We start from the raw sequence: 20,141 nt of genomic DNA, 5'->3' as shown, positions 1-20,141 counted from the left end.
GTCATGTAATAGTCTGTAGACTGATTTACCTATGAACGTATAACATAATTATAATACCATGGCTTCTGGTATTATGAGGCAGATGAACTTCTTAAAAAGCAGTAACCTTGTAAATGGAAAGAAGATTACAGTCTGTGCTATTATTCATGGTTTAGGGGAAGAATATACCCAAGATAACATTAACCAAGCAATTAATAACATATTTACTTAAGTTGCAAGCCCAGCTTCAACTCTATCCTCATCTGTAATAGACCATGTATAGATCATTATGCCCCCTACACCTGCAATCCTATTTCCATGAGCAGTGTGTGCAAAATTGTTAAATGCAGCTGATGCATTTAAAGTACGTCTGCCAGCAATAAAGTTGGATGCTACCTCCTGGAACAGATTTAGGTTGAAAATTTGTTTTGGGTTGCTGCAAGAAGAAAAGCAAATTAGAAAGAAGAATACTTAGGAAAGTCAAAAATTAGTCTGAAGAGAAACATTTTAAAATGAACAATCCCACAACTGTGATATTTTCATGGAATGGACCCAACTGCAAGGGAAAAAGACAAGGTGTTACCAGTAAGACTCTTTTTGACTTCCATAATGGCCTATGTGATATTAATTTGGAATGGACTTTCAAATTCTAATTATTCACTACTGACAATAAAAAGCACTATTCTAATTTTATTACATATAAATGTGGAAAGGGGCTGCTCACATGACATAAAAATCATGGGCACTTGTCATAAGTTTGTAATATACCCTTTAACTGGCCACTGGCATTTCTCTTTATATTGACTTATTTACTAATGTTGTCCTATTTGTCTTATTTAAATGAACTGAACCCACCAAGTGTACTTGGTATAAGAAATTGAAAACAGTGTTTATCAGCGGCATCAAAAAGTCATGATTATCATGTGGTAAACAACTGTTAAGCAATTCTTGACAGCAAGTTAGGTTAAACTGTTATTCTCTTCCACCTGATAACCTTGAATGTCACTTAGACTGATTAGTAATACATCTTAGACTTGCCAGGGTATCATCTTATGCAAGGACAGTACACTTTTGTAGGAAATTTACTATAACAGTAGATGTTTAAATAGTCTACTGCTGCAGTATTCTTCATCAAAGGAACTTATCTCCCAAGATAAGCATTTATTCAGCTGGCCTACAAAGCTCAAGTTCTTTTCCTGCACACAGTATGTTCTCCTTTATCATTAGAGGAAGTGCTAGTATAAGAAGGAAGTACACATGTGCTAAAACTCAGCGCTTTCTTACCATTGAGGCAGGAGTCTGAAGACTATAATTGTATGTCAATTTATATAATACACAAGAAGGGTAAGCAAAAGGATAAATACATGGGGAAAGTGGACCCAGTCCTTGTCTGAGTGACAGTCCAGTAAGTGTATGGAAGGAGAGTATATGTACTGCAGCAATGATCTATATGAACAGCTACTATTATGGTAAGTTGCTTACACATCATTACTATGTTCTCCATAAGATCAATATGGCACTATTTCTCACAAATGAGGGTACAAAATTTCCTGAGGAACAGCCCTAATGAATCTAGTCCAGGCTCTTGAAAAAGAATCCAGTTTGTAATGTTTGATAAATGTTTATATAAAAAACAAGTATCAGTTTCTAACACGGATTTAGAGTTCACATGCTTCTAAAATTCCCCAGAGGTAGCAACTACTCTTGCACTGTGAGTGTTTATATTCTAAGGAAGATTTTTGCCATGATTAGAATAGCAGAACTGAATAGAAAAAGACAGACATCTGGAAATTGTTTAGAAATTTCCTGTCCCTTTTTCTTTTCACCATAAGATACAAAAGTTGATATGTAGTCCTAAAATCTTTAGTTCTATACAAATAAAACCTCATGCATCTATGTACGTGATAGCAGTGAAGAATCCACTTTCCCTTATTTTGTGGATTAGGATAAAAGGTAGGAAACTGGATAATTTCATTAAGAATAAATTCAGGGACTACTTTACGCATAAGGATTGTTTCTAAGACTCACCTTATCCTGGTCAAAAACCAAGGAAAGGCTAAACAGGCATAAGGACCTGTAACTCAGATACCAATCTAGCACAAGTTAAGGCTACCAGCAAAACAGTCTTCCAGAATAAGCATTTTAGAGAAGAGCTAGCTGCAGGTTCGAAGGAAGCCTGAGTTAACTTTTCTAGTACAAATTTGAAATCCCAAGCAGGTGTCATTTTATTTCTTTGTGGTCGAATATGCAAAATTCCCTTTAGTAGCTAACTTGAAAAAGAGAAGATAAGGGGGAATGCAGATGCAAACTAGCTAAAAAGGCTGATGCACCTTTACTGCAGTGTATGCTAGGAAAGAACTGAACAATTCACAAAAGTACTGAAGAAAGTTCTTTGTTCTTCTTTCGGCTTTTCCCGGTTAGGGATCACCACAGTGGAACTCCGGTCCGCTAATGATTGGCAGTAGATTTTTTATGGGTGCAGAGGTGCCAGCTCGACGCCCAACCTTCAGCGAAGGCACACCCATTCTACACATGTCTTTCGAACGCCACTCGACCACGGGGAGGACATGCAGACTCCACACAGAAGGTGCTCCAGCCAAGAATCGAACGGGAGAACCTCCTGCTGTGAGGCAACAATGCTACCGCTGCACCAAAGGTACTGAAGAAAGTGCAGCTGTGTAATGTACAGTTGTGTAAGCTGAACTTACCATAAAAGTAAATGTTTGAATGATCACTGCTGCAGTAGCCTTAGCTATACAGGTTTATATCCTGCCAAGGATATAACAGCTATCCAGCTTCCAAAGCTTCAGAGCACAATCCATGCACCCAAACTGTCAGGCAGCTCGAGCTAAGCTGACAAGTATGGGCATGAAGCCATTCAAAGCTTTCCTGCCAGCAGAGGGAGGAAGGCTGAACCCTGAAAGGACAATGCTAAGAACAAAAAATAAATGTCATCATCCTGGCATAAAAAAAAAAAACATACCAAAACATAAGGGGGTGGGGTGGGGTGGAGGGAGGCAGCAGCTACTGCAGCAGTGATCAGTTGAACATCTACTGTTATGCTAAGTTCAACTTACACAACTGTATTATGTTCATCATATTGACCACTTCTGCATTTGTCTTAGCTATATGGGTAGATTACCTTAGCTAACTAAATGCAGGAGTTGGAAGGAGAAGACTCCAGAAGCCACTGGAGAATTGTCCTAGCAAAGCTTGATCTTGAATTAGGAAAAGAATCAAGCTTATAGGGCTTTGTAACGGTATGTACAGAGGACCACGTAGAAGATTCTAGAAAATGTTTACAGTTCAACCCTTTCCCAAAAGCCATAGATGAAGCCAAGGCCATGGTAGAGTGGACACTGACCCTGCCTGGAATAGTTTTGTTATGGTGAGTTTAACAAAATGTAATAGCCTTAGACAACCATATTGAAATAATCTGTTTTGACACAGTTTGTCCCTTCTTCTTACCTTCATGATAAATGAATGATTTCTCCAAAAGATCTGAAAGATTTAGTTCTGTTCAGTATAATATCTGAGTTGTCTGAGGACGTCCAAGGCATGGGGTATCATTTCTTTTTCCCTCATTTTTAGGTTAAGGAAAGAAAAGGGAGAGATGGATAATCTGGCTTAAAGTAAACTAGAATACCAGTTTAGGCATAAAAGAAGGACTGGTTTTCAAATAAACCCTGTCTCTATGGAAAACAAGATAGGGTTGACTCATTATAAGATCTTGCAACTCAGATAACCTTCTTTCAGAGGTCTGTGCAATCAGTAAAAATGTTTTCAATGTTAAGAACCTCAAGTCATACAGATTAGCTGATTCAAATGGAGCAAGCGTTAACTTCTCTAACACAAAGTTAAGATCCCAAAGAGTGGCCACCAGTCTTCTTGGAGGCCTGTCATGCAAAACCCCTTCCAAGAACATGTTGACATGAGACTGCATTAAAAGAGAAGGATCCATGGGCAGATATGCTGAAATGGCCTATAAATGTACCTTGATAGAGGAATAAGAAAGACCATACGATAGTAACTTACAAAAGTATTGTAAAACCAGAGAACAGCTGGGCCTGAATGGGATGGGTGCCGGTTATGTTGCTGGCGCCAACTAGAAAAGCTATTCAATTTGCTAATGTATGATTTTCTAGTTACAGGCTTTCTTGCCTCCATTAGTACCTACTGCACATCCCAAGTAAACAGATGCCTAAAAGGAATAAAGACCCCATCATTCAGGTAGCCAACTGAAGATGATTAATGGAAAGGTATATAAAACACCCCTGTTCTTTTGCAAGTAGATCCAGGTTGTGAGGAAGCTTTTTGTAATAGACCTTGCCATTTCCAAAAGAAGGAGAACCATGGTTGCCTGGGTCAGCAGGGAGTCACAACAATCATCTTGGGAGATTCCTTCGGAATCTTCAGAAGTGCCCTAGATATTAGTGGAAAGGGTGGAAAAGCATATAGGAACATTCTTGTTCAAGGAAAAGAAAAGACATCTGTCTTCCATGCCTTCTTGCATGGAGTCCTGGAACAGAATATTGCCAGTTGATCGTTTAGAGAGGAGGCAAAGAGGTCTATTTGAGGAATTCCCCACAAATCTTGGAAGACCCTCTGATCTATTCTCTATTGATGAGGGTCTATCCTGGTCCTGCTCAGCTTGTCTGCCACACAGTTTTGCTCTGACAGAACGTAGTAAGCTTGTAAAGTAAGACTGTGCTGTGAAGCTATAACCAAAGCTATCTATACTAGTTTGTAAAGGGGGTACAAACTTGTTCTTCTTTGCTTGTAGATGTACCACATGACTGTGGCATTTTCTGTAACCACATGAAGAGATCCTTGACACCAAGGGTGATTCAGAGAATTGAATGCCTTGATCAGGGCAAGCATCTCCTTGATATTTATGTGCTTGCTTCTGTCCTTGGTTTCCCACACACCCTGCAATTTGATTCCTCCAAAATTACTCTCCAAGAAAAGTCTGACGTGTCTGTGGTGGGTGACTGACTGTTTTGGAGTAGGGAATGAGATGGGGAGATCTAGATTTAAGGATTTCTGTTGTCTCTGCCAAAAGATTTCTCTTCTGACAAACCACAGTGCTGGGATTTGAAAAGATAAAGGGTGTGGATGCTGGGACCAAAGAGATTTCAGATACAACTGTGTATTTTTTCTGTGGCATCTTACCACAGGTATCATGAAAATCAACGATGCCATAAATCTGAAAATCCTGAGGTATTGCCTTGCACCGACTGAAGTTTGAATGGAGAATATTAGAAATACAGCTAAATAAAGACCTGTTTATTCCTTATGGAAGAAAAGCTGTTGAGACTGAGGTGTGTAGCTGACAACCCAGGAATACAATCTTGTGTGAAGGAGTCAAGAAAGACTTGTGAATGTTTATTTGGAATCCCAGCTTGTGTAAGGGATCTCTCACCCAAGAAAGAGATTTCTGACACTTTGAAAAAGGTTCTGCAAAGATAAGCAAGCTGTCTATATATGGAAATGTAGATATTCTGTAGCCTGAGATGAGCTATAACTGGAGCTAGACACTTCGTGAACACTCTTGGTGCAGTGTATAGTCCAAAGGGTAAGGCAGGGAACTGATAATGTGATCCAGACACAGAATTCCTTAAGAAACGTCTGCTGTCTGGATGAACAGAGATGTGTTGGTAATCATCTTTTAAGTCTAGTGTTACTAGGAAACTTGAAAGAGGAAGAAGAGGTAATATGTATGAAGTGACATAATTTTGAATCTGGGCACTATCACAAACAGGTTTAGGAAAGAAAGCTCCAGTACTAGTCTCCAAGCATTTTCTTTCTTTGGCACAAAGAACATTCTTGAATAAAAACCCTTTCCCAACTGGGAAAAAGGAACTGGTTCTATCACTCCTTGGAACAGTATGTGATGAAGAACAGGTGAAAACAAGAAAGACTGAGCTGGAGGATTAGGAATGATCCCCTAGAAAGAAGGAATTTCCTTCCACTGCCATCTGTAATACTGAAGAAGGATTTTAGAACCAATTTGTTGAAACAATCTGCTGCCAAAGAGCAAAATGGAGATTCATATTTTCTGGAAGAAAAGGGTCTGAGTCAGGGATGGGTGGAAGGGGGTCACAGGGTCTCTTGAACAGTCAGTCAGACTTTTTAGACTGTCCTTGGTTTGGGGAGGTTAGAGACTTGTTTTTAGAATCCCTTTGCCATTTCTTCTTATATGTATGTTCACCTGAATTTTGTTGAGAATGTTTATTCTGTTTTTTGCCAAAATTGGATGAGGAAATAGAAAATCCCTTGGATAATTTGGAAAATGAGGGCTGAAAAATCTTAGAGATTCTCTGGATCAGCTAGCCCCTTTCATCACACCTTTTGATCAACTCTGTAGCAGTGGGGCCAACACTAAATCTCTATCCAAGGGAGAATTTAAAATCTAATTTTTAACATCAGCAGGAAGGTTCTGAGAACACAGCCATACGAATCTCCTCATAACAGTACAAGTGGCCGCATCCCTGGGAGAAGTACCAAGAGAGTAATACAGACATTGCAAACAATAAGTAGGAACCTGTGCGATACAAAAATAGAAGTTATGTTCTTACCATAACGTTCCATGTTAGTTGTCTTCTTCTCGCCTTCTTCTTGCTGGATGGGTTCGGAGCCGACCTCGGCTCTGACTCGGCCACTCTAAAAGCTCGAGAGTTGGTTCCACCGGCTCGAGGCTCCCCTTATATCCCACAATGCTAGGCGTGAGTTACCTCAGATCTCGTTTGTAAGCTAACCCCAGCTTATAATAGTATCAGAATAACTATAAACAAAGTCCACCTCTAAAAACCAGGGAGAAAGAAGGGTGACCTACATCCTGATCCAGGAAATATGCACAACAGCATATGCCTAAGAAAAGAGGTGGTAGAAAGAGAGGTCACAATCACAACTCCTCTAGGTCTGTCCAGGCCAGGGGGAAGGAGGCTGGGACGAAGAAGAAGGCGAGAAGAAGACAACTAACATGGAACGTTATGGTAAGAACATAACTTCTATATGTTAAGTTGTCTATCTCGCCTTCATTCTTGCTGGATGGGACCGCGTCCCTAGCACCTTGTCCCGGGTGGCCTAATGGAACAGACTCCTGAGAACAGTGGAACCAAAGTTAGCTCTATGCCTAGAAGCTAAATCCAACTTATAATGAGAAATGAAAGTGTGAGGAGTAGCCCAAGTAGCCGCTGCACAAATGGTGTCAATAGGCAGTCTGTCTTGGAAGGCTAAAGAAGTAGCCAAAGCTCTGGTGGAATGGGCCTTAGGTTTATTAGGCAGCTTTTGGTGTCTAATTTCATAAACAAGGGAAATCAGAGATGTTAGCCATTTAGATAATGATACCTTTGAAACTGAAAGTCCCTTTCTGCCTTCTGCATAGGAGACAAACAGCTGATCAGATTTTCTGAATTGTTTTGTTCTATCCAAATAGTACCTCAACTGACGATGAACATCTAGCCAGTGTAATTTTTGTTCAGACCTATTGGAATATTCTGGAAAAAAGACAGGGAGGTCAATGCTTTGATTTAGGTTAGACGTCGAGACTACCTTAGGCAAAAAGGACGGGTTGGTTCGTAAGGATACCCTGTCCTTATGGAACAATAGATAAGGAGGTCGACAGCTGAGTGCATGAAGTTCTGAAACTCTTCTAGCTGAAGTAATAGCTACCAGAAAGAGAGTCTTCCATGATAGCAATTTTAAAGAACAGGAGGCTGCAGGTTCGAAAGGGGAAGAATCAAAGAAGTAAGAACTAAATTTAGGTCCCAAGGAGAAGGAGGATTTCTTATAGGAGGTCTGAGAAGAAAACTCCTTTCAAAAAGGCTTTGCAAAGCTTGTGGGACATTAAGGCAGACTCAGAAATACCCACATGAAAGTTAGAAATAGCTGCCAATTGAACTTTAAGAGTAGAAGGAGATGAACCTGCATGGAAGAGTTCAGCTAGAAAATCAAGGACTATTTGGATGGAAGCAGTGAAAGGATCTATGTCCCTTCCTTGAGCCCAATATGTGAAGCGTTTCCACTTACTCAAATAAATCTTACGAGTGGAAGATTTATGGGAAGCTATCAAAATATCTCGAACAGAGTGAGATAATTGAGGAAGCCTGGCTAAGGTTGGAACTGGAGGAACCAAGCAGTGAGGTTCAGAGAGGGAGGGAGCGATGAAACTGACCCGACTGATGGATCAAAAGATCTGGAACTAGGTCCAGATGCCAAGGTCGCTCCAATAGAAATTGATGTAGAAAGGGGAACCACACCTGTCGAGGCCAGTAAGGAGCAATGAGGATCAGCGAGGCCTTCTGAGCGATAGCTTTCTGTATCACTTGAGAGATTAGTGGGAAGGGAGGAAATGCATACAGAAGTCCCCGGGGCCAAACTTGGACTAGAGCGTCTCTGCTGGGCTGGCCTGGTAAAGGGAATAGAGTAAAATAATCTCTGCACTTGCTGTTTTGGGGAGTAGCAAAAAGGTCGCAGCAAGGCTGACCCCACTTGAGAAAAATTTCTCTCACAACAGAGTCTTTCAGAGACCACTCGTGAGGCATGAGGATAGCTCTGCTCAACTTGTCCGCGATTTGATTGGACTTCCCGGGGATGTGCGTTGCTATCAGAAACCACTGAGAAGAAATCGCCCATTGCCACAATCTGAGTGCTTCTCGACACAGGGGGTAGGACCTGGTTCCGCCTTGTTTGTTGATATACCACACTACAGACATGTTGTCTGTCTGGATTGCAATCGTTCCCAAGGGAAGAGAGTCTTGAAGGGCTTGCAACGCTAAAAGCACTGCTCTCATCTCCAGAACATTTATGTGCAAGTGGCATTCGTCTGGTTGCCATGTGCCCTGGACCATCCTGCCCTGATAATGCCCCCCCCACCCGATCAGGGAGGCGTCCGTTGTCAGAGTAGCAACCGGAGGGGGAGGAACAAAGGGTCTTCCCAATAAGAGCTGAGGGGAAGACATCCACCACATGAGATGATTTCTGCACGCCTGCGTGATCATAATGGTGTGGGACATTGGAAGTTGCTGGTATGACCATTGTGTAAAGAGCATCCATTGGAGGATTCTCATGTGGAATCTGGCTAATGGAAGCAGAGGTATGGCCGCCGCCATAATTCCCAACACTTTCAGAACTAACCTGGCTTTGATTCTGTTGTTGTTGAAAAGGAATGAGACCAGTTTGTGTATGTCTGTTATTCTCTGATCTGTTAGTCTCGCAGACATGTCGACTGTGTCTAGATTTGCGCCTATGAAGGTAATAGTACGACAAGGCGACAAAACAGACTTTTCGCAATTTATTGAAATGCCTAACTTTTGACAAATGCGAAAAGTGTAATCCCTGGCCATCAGAAGGAGATGCTTGGTGGGAGCTGTGAGGAGCCAGTCGTCCAAATATGGAAACACCTGGAATCCTTGTCGTCTCAGGTGAGAAGCTACCACTGCCATGCATTTGGTAAACACCGGGGCAGTGGTGAGACCAAAGGGCAGGGCCCTGAATTGAAAATGACTGGTTCCCAGCCTGAAGCGGAGGAATCTTCTGGAACGTCTGTTCATTTTTATGTGATAGTACGCATCCTGAAGGTCTATAGAGCACATCCAGTTTCCTTTTCCCAATAGGGGAAGGATGGACTGCAGCGTGACCATCCGAAATCTTGTTTTCTTGACTGATCTGTTCAAGATACTGAGATCCAAAATTGGTCTCCAGTCCCCTGTTTTCTTTGGAACTAAAAAGAACCTTGAGTAGCTTCCGGATCCTTGCTGGTCTGCTGGAACTGGCTGAATTGCTCTTTTCGCAAACAGCTTTGAAATTTCCAAAGCCGCTAGATCCCTTTGAGCGGGTGGAACATCTGGAAGGGATTTTTTTGATTGGTTTGGAATGCGAAGAAAGGGAATGGAATAGCCTTCGGAAATGATGGACTGTACCCATTTGTCTTGAGTCAGGGATAGCCAGGCTTTTGGGTACAGTGACAATCTTCCCCCGACTGCCTCCGAAGGTGGGCAGTCGGGCAACACCTCAGGGATGCTGAAAGGGCTTATCAGAGAAGGCTTCTCGATTGCCCTGGTTCTGCGGACCCCCCCTGCCTCTAGGGCGACGTCTACCATTGTTGTTCCTGCCTCTGCCTCTGGCGGGGAACCGACTCTGTGCGTCAGGCGAAGTCCCTTGAGATTGTTTACGGAACCACATTTTCCCACTTTTCTGGCCTTTGGGGTAAGGCCTAGAAGGAGTAGAAAAACGGACTCCGACGGCAGAAAGAGTCTTGCCATCAGTCTCACACCTAGTCAAGGTTTCTTTCACTTGAGGACCAAAGAGAGATGATCCATCGAATGGGGAATTAGTGAAAGACATTTTAAAGGGGTCCGCAAAATTGCATAGCCACATCCAGGCATGCCTACGTAAGGCCACACCTGTCCCTGCGGCCCTGCTCGCTCCATCAGCCGCATAAGAAAGGAGGCGCATGGAGGAGTTGGCTATGGAGTTCAGGGTAGCCAGCTGAGTGTTCATCTTATCTTGAAAACCCGCAGCTGTAGGATCCTTCAACATGTCACTCGCTTCTTTGATCAAGTCCCTTTGAAGACGAGTAAAATGGCATAGGTAGTTCAGCGAACGCATTGCAAATGTCGCTGACGAGAACATCCGCTTCCTGTACCTGTCCATGGACCTAGATTCCTTGTTAGGTGGATGGACAGGTACTGAAGGATCAGCTAGTTCCTTCTTAGTGGCAGCAGCAACCACCATAGCATCCACAGAGACTCCTTTTGTCAAAAACTGTTTGTCTGCTGGTGCCGTTATGAATTTTGAGGGTCTCCTGGGAGTGGGGTCCACCGAATCAGGAGCCGTCCATGCCTTTTTAGCTACCACCTGCATGAGGGGGTCAAAGGGGGGAGACACCCAGGAGGTAGAAGGACTAGAGCCAAACGCCTCAAGGTACACAGATTCATCCTCCGAAGGGTTGAGGGCTGGCCAATTTCCCCTCTGTTTGAGGATTTCTAGAATGTCTGCAAAAGAGACATCTTCAGAAGGGGAACGGGGGGAACCCTCGGAATCCTCTAAATCTGTGTCAGAGGTGACGGACTCAGGTGAGTCAATGTGTTTCCTCTTACACTTTCTCTTCCGAGGGGGCTCTTCTGCCAAATCAGGAGAGGCCTCGGAAGAGGATGAGATCCCCACAGGGGGTTCCTGAGGAGCTGGCTCTCTGCGGTCCGGGATGAGGGAGTGAGTCGACCTGACCTGAGGCACTGTAGAGGGAGGGGCGGACGGAGCCGACTGTGGAGTAGAACCAGGTTCTAACACACTCCGCATGATCTTGAACGCACCCCTGTCAGGCAGAGCCAGAGGTCCCCGCTCCGAGAAGCTGAGAACCTCCCTCGGCACCGACAGTGATGGCTCCGAGGCCGATGTCGGAGCCGAACTCACCAGCCAAGCTCCGAGAGGAAGAGCGGGGTCGGACAAGGGCCCGATGCCACCCACCCCCTCGGAGCCGACGAGGGAAGTCCGGCGCCGAGATTCTTCGAAAGAAGAAATCGGAGCCGACGACGGAGCCGAAGACATCTGTATTGGCTCCGACGCTACCACAGTCTCGGTTCAACGCCCGGCCCGAGCTCAACGGAGTCGGAGGAGGAACATATTGATGGACAGGGGCAGGCATCGACTGATGAGTCGGGCTCTGAAGCATTTGGGCCAGTGCCTCGGACTTAAGAAGTCGACTCACTACCCTCTGAAGGTCATGATCCGACAGCCTCGATGACCTAGAGGAGTGAGATTTATGGCTCCGTTCAGACAGCAGAGGAGATGCTGGAGCTGAATGAACGGAGCCAAGGGATGGTGACCTAGATCTCTTCCTAGATGTCGGCTCCGAAGGTCTGGTCGGAGCCGACAAGGAATTCTAATACCTCGGCTCCAGCCGGAGCCGAGGGAACCACAGAAGCTGTAGACTCATCGGCTCCAGCCGGAGCCGATGCAGACGTAGGTTTAGTAGCCTTAGGTCTCGGCTCAGTAGCTGGAGCTGAGGACCTAGAAGCCTTGGAGGGCTTCCCAGAGACAGAGAGGGAATCCTCAGGCTTGAATAGACCCCTTAGGATCAATTTGTTCTTTCTTTCCTGCAGGACCCTGGGACTGAAGCCGTGGCATACAGCACAGGAGTCCTGCAGGTGCAAAGGCCCCAGGCAGTAGACACAAGAAGTGTGACCGTCTGTCAGAGACATTTTCTGACAGCACGCATCACACTTCTTGAAGCCTGAGACCTTTGTGTCTTTGGACATCTTAGAACAAGAAAGTGTAATCACACACACTCAGTCAAACACACTGATTACACCTTATCTTATTTTTAAACTCAAAAATAAAACAACTATCAATAGTTTTAATTAAGAGAAGCAACACACACACACCACTAGGGAATGGAAGAAAGGGCCTGAAGGCCCAGGGGAGAACTTGTAAGTTCTTGTGGGGAAGAAACGGGATTTTTGTGAAAAAAGGGTTAGAATTCCACTAAACTAAGGGAGACAAGAGTTAAAAATAAAAATAAAGGGGTTTAAGTATACTAACTTTACTGAAAGTTTACTCACCAAGAAGCCGGTAGAAACCAACACCTCGATCGCTGTAGCGGCAAACGAGATCTGAGGTAACTCACGCCTAGCATTGTGGGATATAAGGGGAGCCTCGAGCCGGTGGAACCAACTCTCGAGCTTTTAGAGTGGCCGAGTCGGAGCCGAGGTCGGCTCCGAACCCATCCAGCAAGAATGAAGGCGAGATAGACAACTTAACATACTAAGTTATTTAAAGCAGATTTTTCCTCATAAGAAGAAACTACAGATAAAACATTCCTCATACTTTCAGAATTTGTCAGAACAAAATAACACGTGAGCCTGACAATTCAAAATTCAGAAAATCAAAGTTGCAGAAGTATACACTTTTTTCCCATAACTATTAATAATTTTCCCAACCTCAGAAAGAGTAGAATTGAAATTAAGTGGTTAGCAGCAATGAGATCAACTAATGTTATAACTGCTGGGTCAGGTTTCGGAATGGTGTATACAAATTGTAAAAACTGAAGAACTTATATGTCCTATCTGCCTTTCTAGTGGCAGGCGTCTCACTATCAGGAAAACTTCTGGTAGTAACACACACATCTTCAAAAGCAGAAAGAACAGGAGGAATGGGTATAGGTTCTGGAAACTCATTGTATAACAGCTCATAGTATTTTCTGAGGGACCGAAAAACCTCAGTGTTCTACCACTGAAAACACTGGCACATTCTAGCAATAGTCTGAGAATGAGAACCCCCACAGGGAGAATCAGAAACTGAGCTTTCCTCGAAGTCTGAATCAGAAATCTGAAAAAAAAAAAAAAAAAAAAACGTATCTATCCCTATATCTTCCTGTTCAGATTCAGAATCTTGAATCTCTTCAGGAAAAGAGGAATCACTCTTTCTTTTATCCAAAGATACTTTACAAGAAAGATCAATAGCATGGATTAAATCCTGGAGACACAGTAAACTACTCCTATCGATAGAAATGTGAGGAGGAGTAGATACATGCTTGGTCTTCTGTTTCTTTCTGGCAGGCAAAAATGGGGCCAACCATGTTACTAATGGCAGCAGCTGCTTTCACAGGGATGGGCATAGCATTCTGACACAACAGGGGAAACCTTCCCTGTTCATTCACCCAAGACTGACAAGAGTAGCTCTCCTTTGCCTACTGATGAGAACCCAATATCTGGAGAGGATGTGGCTAACCCGACAGTGGGACTGGTAGTCTGTTCCATGGTCAAGCCAAAAATGGTGCCTTTTCCCAGGGGAGATAAGCAGCAAATGCAGTAAACACTACCAGTCCACAAAAGTTACTTTTCTGACAGAAAAAAAGTCAGTAAAAAGCACTTTAAAACACTATACCAGTACCACAAAAAAAAAAATTCTCCACAGAAAAAAATTTTTCAATTACATTACACTACTTTTAAAACTGACAAAAAATGACTGCTCCATTTAAAATACATTAAAGTCTCGAGATGGTCTGTTAAAATGCAATACTCCTAGCTTTAAAATAACTTTCCTGAAGAGGAAATCAATAAAACTCAACAACGTGAAGAAAATGGAAGATTTGTCTCCCCAAAAGGAACTTACTTGCCCAGCAAAGGAAAGCACAACCTGACTGTTGATCCTCAAAAGCCTTAGAGGAGTGCACTTTTCAGTGGCAATAAATCACTGAAGGGCTTTGTACAAAATTTTGTCTTTTTAGTCAGCTCAGCTTGAGCTGCCTGGCAGTTTGGGGGCATGGAAGGTGCCCTGGAACTTTGGAAACTGAGCATCTGTAAAGTCGTTTGCAGAATAAAACCCATATAGCTAAGGTTACTGCAATAGGGATCAATATGATAAACATGCACTCTTACTATAATAGCACATGTTCAATTATGTCACTGCTGCAGCTGACTTCATCTTTATGGGTTATTTTCTGCCTAGAATGCAATGGCTAGCCAGTCTTCCAAAGTCTGGGTTTCCACCCAGGCTGCTGCAGTTCGAGCTCCAAACAAAAAGCAACAGCCTGTGTGTCAAATATCCTCATGTCTTTCTTACTACTGAAGAGAGGGGCTACTGTGCTGATTTAAAAAAATTATAACTACAAAACTTTTAACCAGAAAAACTATGTACAGAAAGTGGGATGGAGGGAAGGTGTCTACTGCAGCAGTAATACAATCACCTATCTACTGTTACGGTAATAGCACTTAAACAACTGTTGTATGTTCATCATATACTACTTCTGCAGTAGCCTTTAGCTTAGATTACCAGCTTGGGTGGGGGGAGGAAGAATAAGAATCCAGGATTTCCTGGAGAATGGTCATAGCAAAGCCTGTCCTGGACATGGAAAAGGAATCCAGTTTGCAATGGCTTGTAAAAGTATGTACAGAGGACCAAGTAGTTGTCTCTAGACTGCTTCCAGAGTCCACCCCTTTCAAATATGCTGGCCAAGAAAATAAGGCTCCAGGAGAATGCCTTGACCCTGCCTGGAAGTGTTTTACCATGGTAGGAATAACAAAAAGCAATAGCAAGTGACAAACCTTCCTGGAGTGCTCTATTTTGACATGGGTTGTTTTTTCTTTGCCCCTTCATAGCAGAAAAACATCCATTCAGCTTCCTAAAGGACTTAGTTCTGGTGCACATTAAGAGTATGAATAAACTTTTCTCCTTTTTTTTTAGTGTCAGAAAAGAATACAGGGTGACTGATGGATTGATTCAAAGTAAACTCAGAAACTACTTTTGGCATGAATGAGAGTTTTTTTCTTAAAGTAAAAGTATCTCTGTGGAAAACCAAATATAGTTCTACCACCATGAGACCTTCCAACACAGATACTCATCTTGCAGATGTTAGAACAATAAGTGATACAGTCTTCCAAGTAATGAACCATAAAGCAGTCCAATGAGCCAATTCAAAGTGAGACAAAGCTAACATTTTCAGCACAAAGTTAACATCCCAAGAAAGTGCCACCTGTTTCTTAGGTTGTCTTGAATATAAAAAATGACTGAGAAGAAAGGGAAGGGCCCATGGGCAGACATGCTGCAATGGACAACAGAGTATCCTTGAGAGAACAGTAAGAAAGCAAGAGGATAGTCACACAAATATTGTATCACCAGTGGTATAAAATCCTGGATTAGGCCCTGGTTATCTGTGGTACCAACTAGTAAATATTTTCCTTTTAGATTTCCTAGTAGAAGGTTTTCTGGTCTACTTTACTACCCAGTGCATGGCCTCAGAAACAAGATGCTTAAAAGGTATCCAAATAATCCAAGCAGCCAGTTGTAGCTGTTTCAGAATGGGGTGTACCAATCTCTCCATCTTGACTAAATAGATCCAATATGTGAGGAAGCTTGTGGCAGTTTCCCCTGGCCTGGACCAAAATGGATTTATCACAATGATCTTTGAAGAGTCCTTCTGGATATTAGTGGAATAGGTGGAAATTCATAAAGGAACACTACAGTCCACAGGAAAGAAAAAGCATTGATTTTCCAGGACTGCCTACAAGGCATTTTAGAGCAAAATTTCTTTATGTTGTTTTGAAAATATACACATGGATGTGCTCTGTTTCTAACAATTTCATTAATTCCTGGAAGACTTCCTGTTTGATTTCCATTTGTGAGGGTCTGTCCTGGCCTTTCTCAGATTGTCTACCACTACATTTTTCTCTAACACAATATAGGAAACCTGGGGGATTAATCAGTGCTGAATTGTGACCTATTAAGCTTCCATAGCACAGAGGGTAAGACTTGGTACGACGTCACTCTAATGTTGTCTGTAATCATCTTCAAAGGCCCTGGGGAAGTCCTTTTGGATATTAGTGGAATAGGTGGAAATTCATAAAGGAACACTACAGTCCACAGGAAAGAAAAAGCATCGATTTTCCAGGACTGCCTACAAGGCATTTTAGAGCAAAATTTCTTTATGTTGTTTTGAAAATATACACATGGATGTGCTCTGTTTCTAACAATTTCATTAATTCCTGGAAGACTTCCTGTTTGATTTCCATTTGTGAGGGTCTGTCCTGGCCTTTCTCAGATTGTCTACCACTACATTTTTCTCTAACACAATATAGGAAACCTGCGGGATTAATCAGTGCTGAATTGTGACCTATTAAGCTTCCATAGCACAGAGGGTAAGACTTGGTACGACGTCACTCTAATGTTGTCTGTAATCATCTTCAAAGGCCCTGGGGAAGTCCTTCTGGATATTAGTGGAATAGGTGGAAATTCATAAAGGAACACTACAGTCCACAGGAAAGAAAAAGCATCGATTTTCCAGGACTGCCTACAAGGCATTTTAGAGCAAAATTTCTTTATGTTGTTTTGAAAATATACACATGGATGTGCTCTGTTTCTAACAATTTCATTAATTCCTGGAAGACTTCCTGTTTGATTTCCATTTGTGAGGGTCTGTCCTGGCCTTTCTCAGATTGTCTACCACTACATTTTTCTCTAACACAATATAGGAAACCTGGGGGATTAATCAGTGCTGAATTGTGACCTATTAAGCTTCCATAGCACAGAGGGTAAGACTTGGTACGACGTCACTCTAATGTTGTCTGTAATCATCTTCAAAGGCCCTGGGGAACCACAGAAAATGTATATAGCATGAATCACAGCTAGCATCTCCTTCAGGTTCATGTGCTTTAGTCTGTCTCTTTGTTCCAAAGACCTGCACTTTTACCTCCATTGATACAGCTACCCATGCAAAATACAACACCCCTTTTGTTACAGATTGAGCAGGGATTGGAAAAGAGAGAGACAGTGAGACACACTGGAGGACTAGAGCATCTCTTCACAAAACCCAATACCAGAATCTGAAAATCCAGTGGGTGAGAATGTTGGGTTTAAACAATCTTTAAGAATCATTGCATTTTTTCTTATGTATAGAGGAATCATGGGAATCCTAGATGCCACGAAGCCCAGACTCTTGAGATACCCTCTGGCTGAAGTCTGAAACTAATTGGAGATATTAAGGAAAATTTCTAGATACATGTTCACTTTCTCCTGAGTCTGTAATGCCTTATGTAAGAATCCTGACGACATCCTAAAAAGACTATCCTGTGAAAAGAAAGCATAAATTTTGACTGTTGATTGGATAACCCAGGTTAATAAGATGATTTGTAAACAATGTAAGGGAATCTTGACACCTAGAAAAAGAATGTAAAGATAAGTAAGATGTCTAAATAAAGAAATATGTGAATGCCATGCAGTCTGCAATGAGATATCATAGGAGCTAGATACTTTGTAAATACCCTTAGAGCTGTAGAAAATCAAAAGAGTAATGTATAAAATTGGCAATGTGATCCAGACCCAGAAGACTTTAGGAAACATCTACAATATATGGCAATGGGAATGAGATGATAAGCATCTTTCAAACTTAAGTGTTATTAGAAAGCTTGAATGAGGAATGACAGGTAACAGACTTTGTAAAGTTAACACACTGAACTTTGGTACTTTCACAAACAGGTTGAGAAAGGCTAGGTCAAGCACTGATCACAAGGAGGTATCATTCTTTGGTATAAAAAATATTGAATACAAACCTTTTCTTCACTACTCATGGGGCACTGACTCTATGATCTCCAAAGAATACATTTGGGTTTAGACCAGAGGAAATAGGTAAGTCTGGTTTGAAGGATAAGGGGTAACATTCTGAAAATGAGGAAGACTCTCCCATGGCTATATGTAATCCCCTTGAAAACTCTCAAATCCAATTGTCTGATACAATCTGATGCCAAAGGGAAAACTTAGAACTAGTGTCTGGGACAGATTTGGAGGAGCGGCAGGGGAAGGTGTGAGGAAGGGGAACACCACTGAAATACTCATTCTGCATTGGTGTTCTGCCCCTTTATCTGGGGGGGGGGGGTTACCTGCTGTTTGTTTTGTAATTCCTATCACTTTTTCTTAAAATTTTACTTGCCAGAAGCTTGCTGGGGTTGCTTGTTTTCCGTTTTGAAAAAGGGCTAGATAATTTCGTAGATTTTCGAACGCAAAGATGAAAAACGTTAGCAACCACCTGAATTAATTTCCCCTCTTTCATCAAACTGTTTGAGCAACTGAGTAGCAGAAGCTCCTTTTTAAAGGAGAATTTAAAATCTTAGATTTTACATCTGAAAACTTGCATGCGCTGGTTTTTTTTTTCATAAGAAAGCAAAGATACTGCCTGAGACAGAAGGCTGGCTATTTTGGAAGTTGGACGTTTGGCAATTTGGGATACGGTATATAAGTGGCAGTCTATAAATTCCAGTGTCTGGATGAGATGTAGGCTTGATTTCTGATAACTGACAGTAATCCCCAAGGAACCACACTGTTGGGGTGAGGTACCCCTAACCAAGATTAGGGCTGCTCTTGTGGGACAGTGAGGAGGCAATCATCCAGGTAAGGGAAGACCTGAAACCCCTGCAGCCAGGCTGCTATGACTGGCAGACACTTGGTAAACACCTGGGGGGGGGGGCTGAGACCGAATGTCAGTGCCCTGAATTGGTAATGATCATCTCCCCATCAGAAGTGCAACAATATCCTGGAATGCCTCTCTATCTTTATATGATGGTATTTATCCTTGAGTTTTATTGAGCACATCCAGTTGTGACTCCTCAGCAGAGGTAGAATGGACTGCACTTTGACCATCCAGAATTTGGTCTATTTTACAAAAACGTATTAGTTTGCTCAAATCCAAGAGTGGCCTGAAGTCCTTGTCCTTCTTTGGTACCAAACAAACCTAGTAGATCCCAGATCCTCATTGGTCTGTTGGGACCTCTAGGATGACTTGACATGTCAGTGGCTTCTGAATTTCTACAGCTGTCTTCCATCTCTAATGGGGTTGAATGTCTAGGAGATGTTTGGAATTGAGACTTGGAATTTCTAAAAATGTAACTGAATAGCCTCTGGATATGACTATTAACATCCAAGTGGCCGAGATGATGGTCTCCTAAGCTTCAAGGTATATAGCCAAGTGACCCCTGACTGCCTCCAGAGCAGGATAGCTGGAAAATCCTTCAGGGTTGCTGAAAGAGCATCCCAGAGAATACTCTGTGGAAGCCCTAGTTCTGTAGTCCACCCTTGCTGTGATGAAAAAGTCCATTGTGGTTACCCCACAACCCTGCACGGGAAGAACCTTCAAAACGAACATCCTAAAAGACTGCTGTGATTTCCTGAAGAAGAGAAAAAGACTGCTTTGACTTCCTGAAGAAGAGACATTTGCCCCCCCTTCTGATTCCATTAAAGCATCCATTGAAGGGTAGCAAAATGTACTCTGATGGCAGACAGCTTTTTCCCATCTTGCTCGCTCTTAGTCAAAGTGTCTTTAATCTTGGGTCCAAAAATGAGGAGCCATCAAAGGTGGCATTGATAAAGGATGCCTTAAAGCAGTCTGCAAAGTTGCACAATCTCATCCATGCATGGTGATGCATGGCAGTGCTGGTGCCAGCAGTTTGGGACATTCCGTCAGCTGCAATGGAGATAAACCTCATGGAGACATTGGCAAAAGTCTGCAGAGTGGGAAACTGAGTTTCCAGAGTCTTCTGGGCCCCTGGAGACTATTGTGTCTTGATGTTGCTTGACACTTCTGATACTATATCATGCTGATATCTCAACAAGTGAGAAAGATAGTTAAGATCCCTCAGACCAAATGTAGCAGAGGTATAAGAGCTATTTCCCAA

At 42.6% G+C, this 20,141-nt stretch overlaps 1 protein-coding gene across 1 annotated transcript in view; it reads right to left on the bottom strand.

Annotated features, from left to right (window-relative positions):
• Positions 1-20,141, bottom strand: part of UBE2U (ubiquitin conjugating enzyme E2 U) — a 658,880-nt gene that overhangs the window by 218,056 nt on the left and 420,683 nt on the right. The window lies entirely within an intron of this gene.

Source organism: Protopterus annectens, chromosome 10.part0, assembly GCF_019279795.1.
Source record: "Protopterus annectens isolate FY-2018-M chromosome 10.part0, PAN1.0, whole genome shotgun sequence".
Classification (NCBI taxonomy): Eukaryota; Metazoa; Chordata; order Ceratodontiformes; family Protopteridae; genus Protopterus; species Protopterus annectens.
The sequence above is the reverse complement of the archived record's forward strand: the minus strand, read 5'-3'. Positions and strand labels throughout refer to the sequence as shown.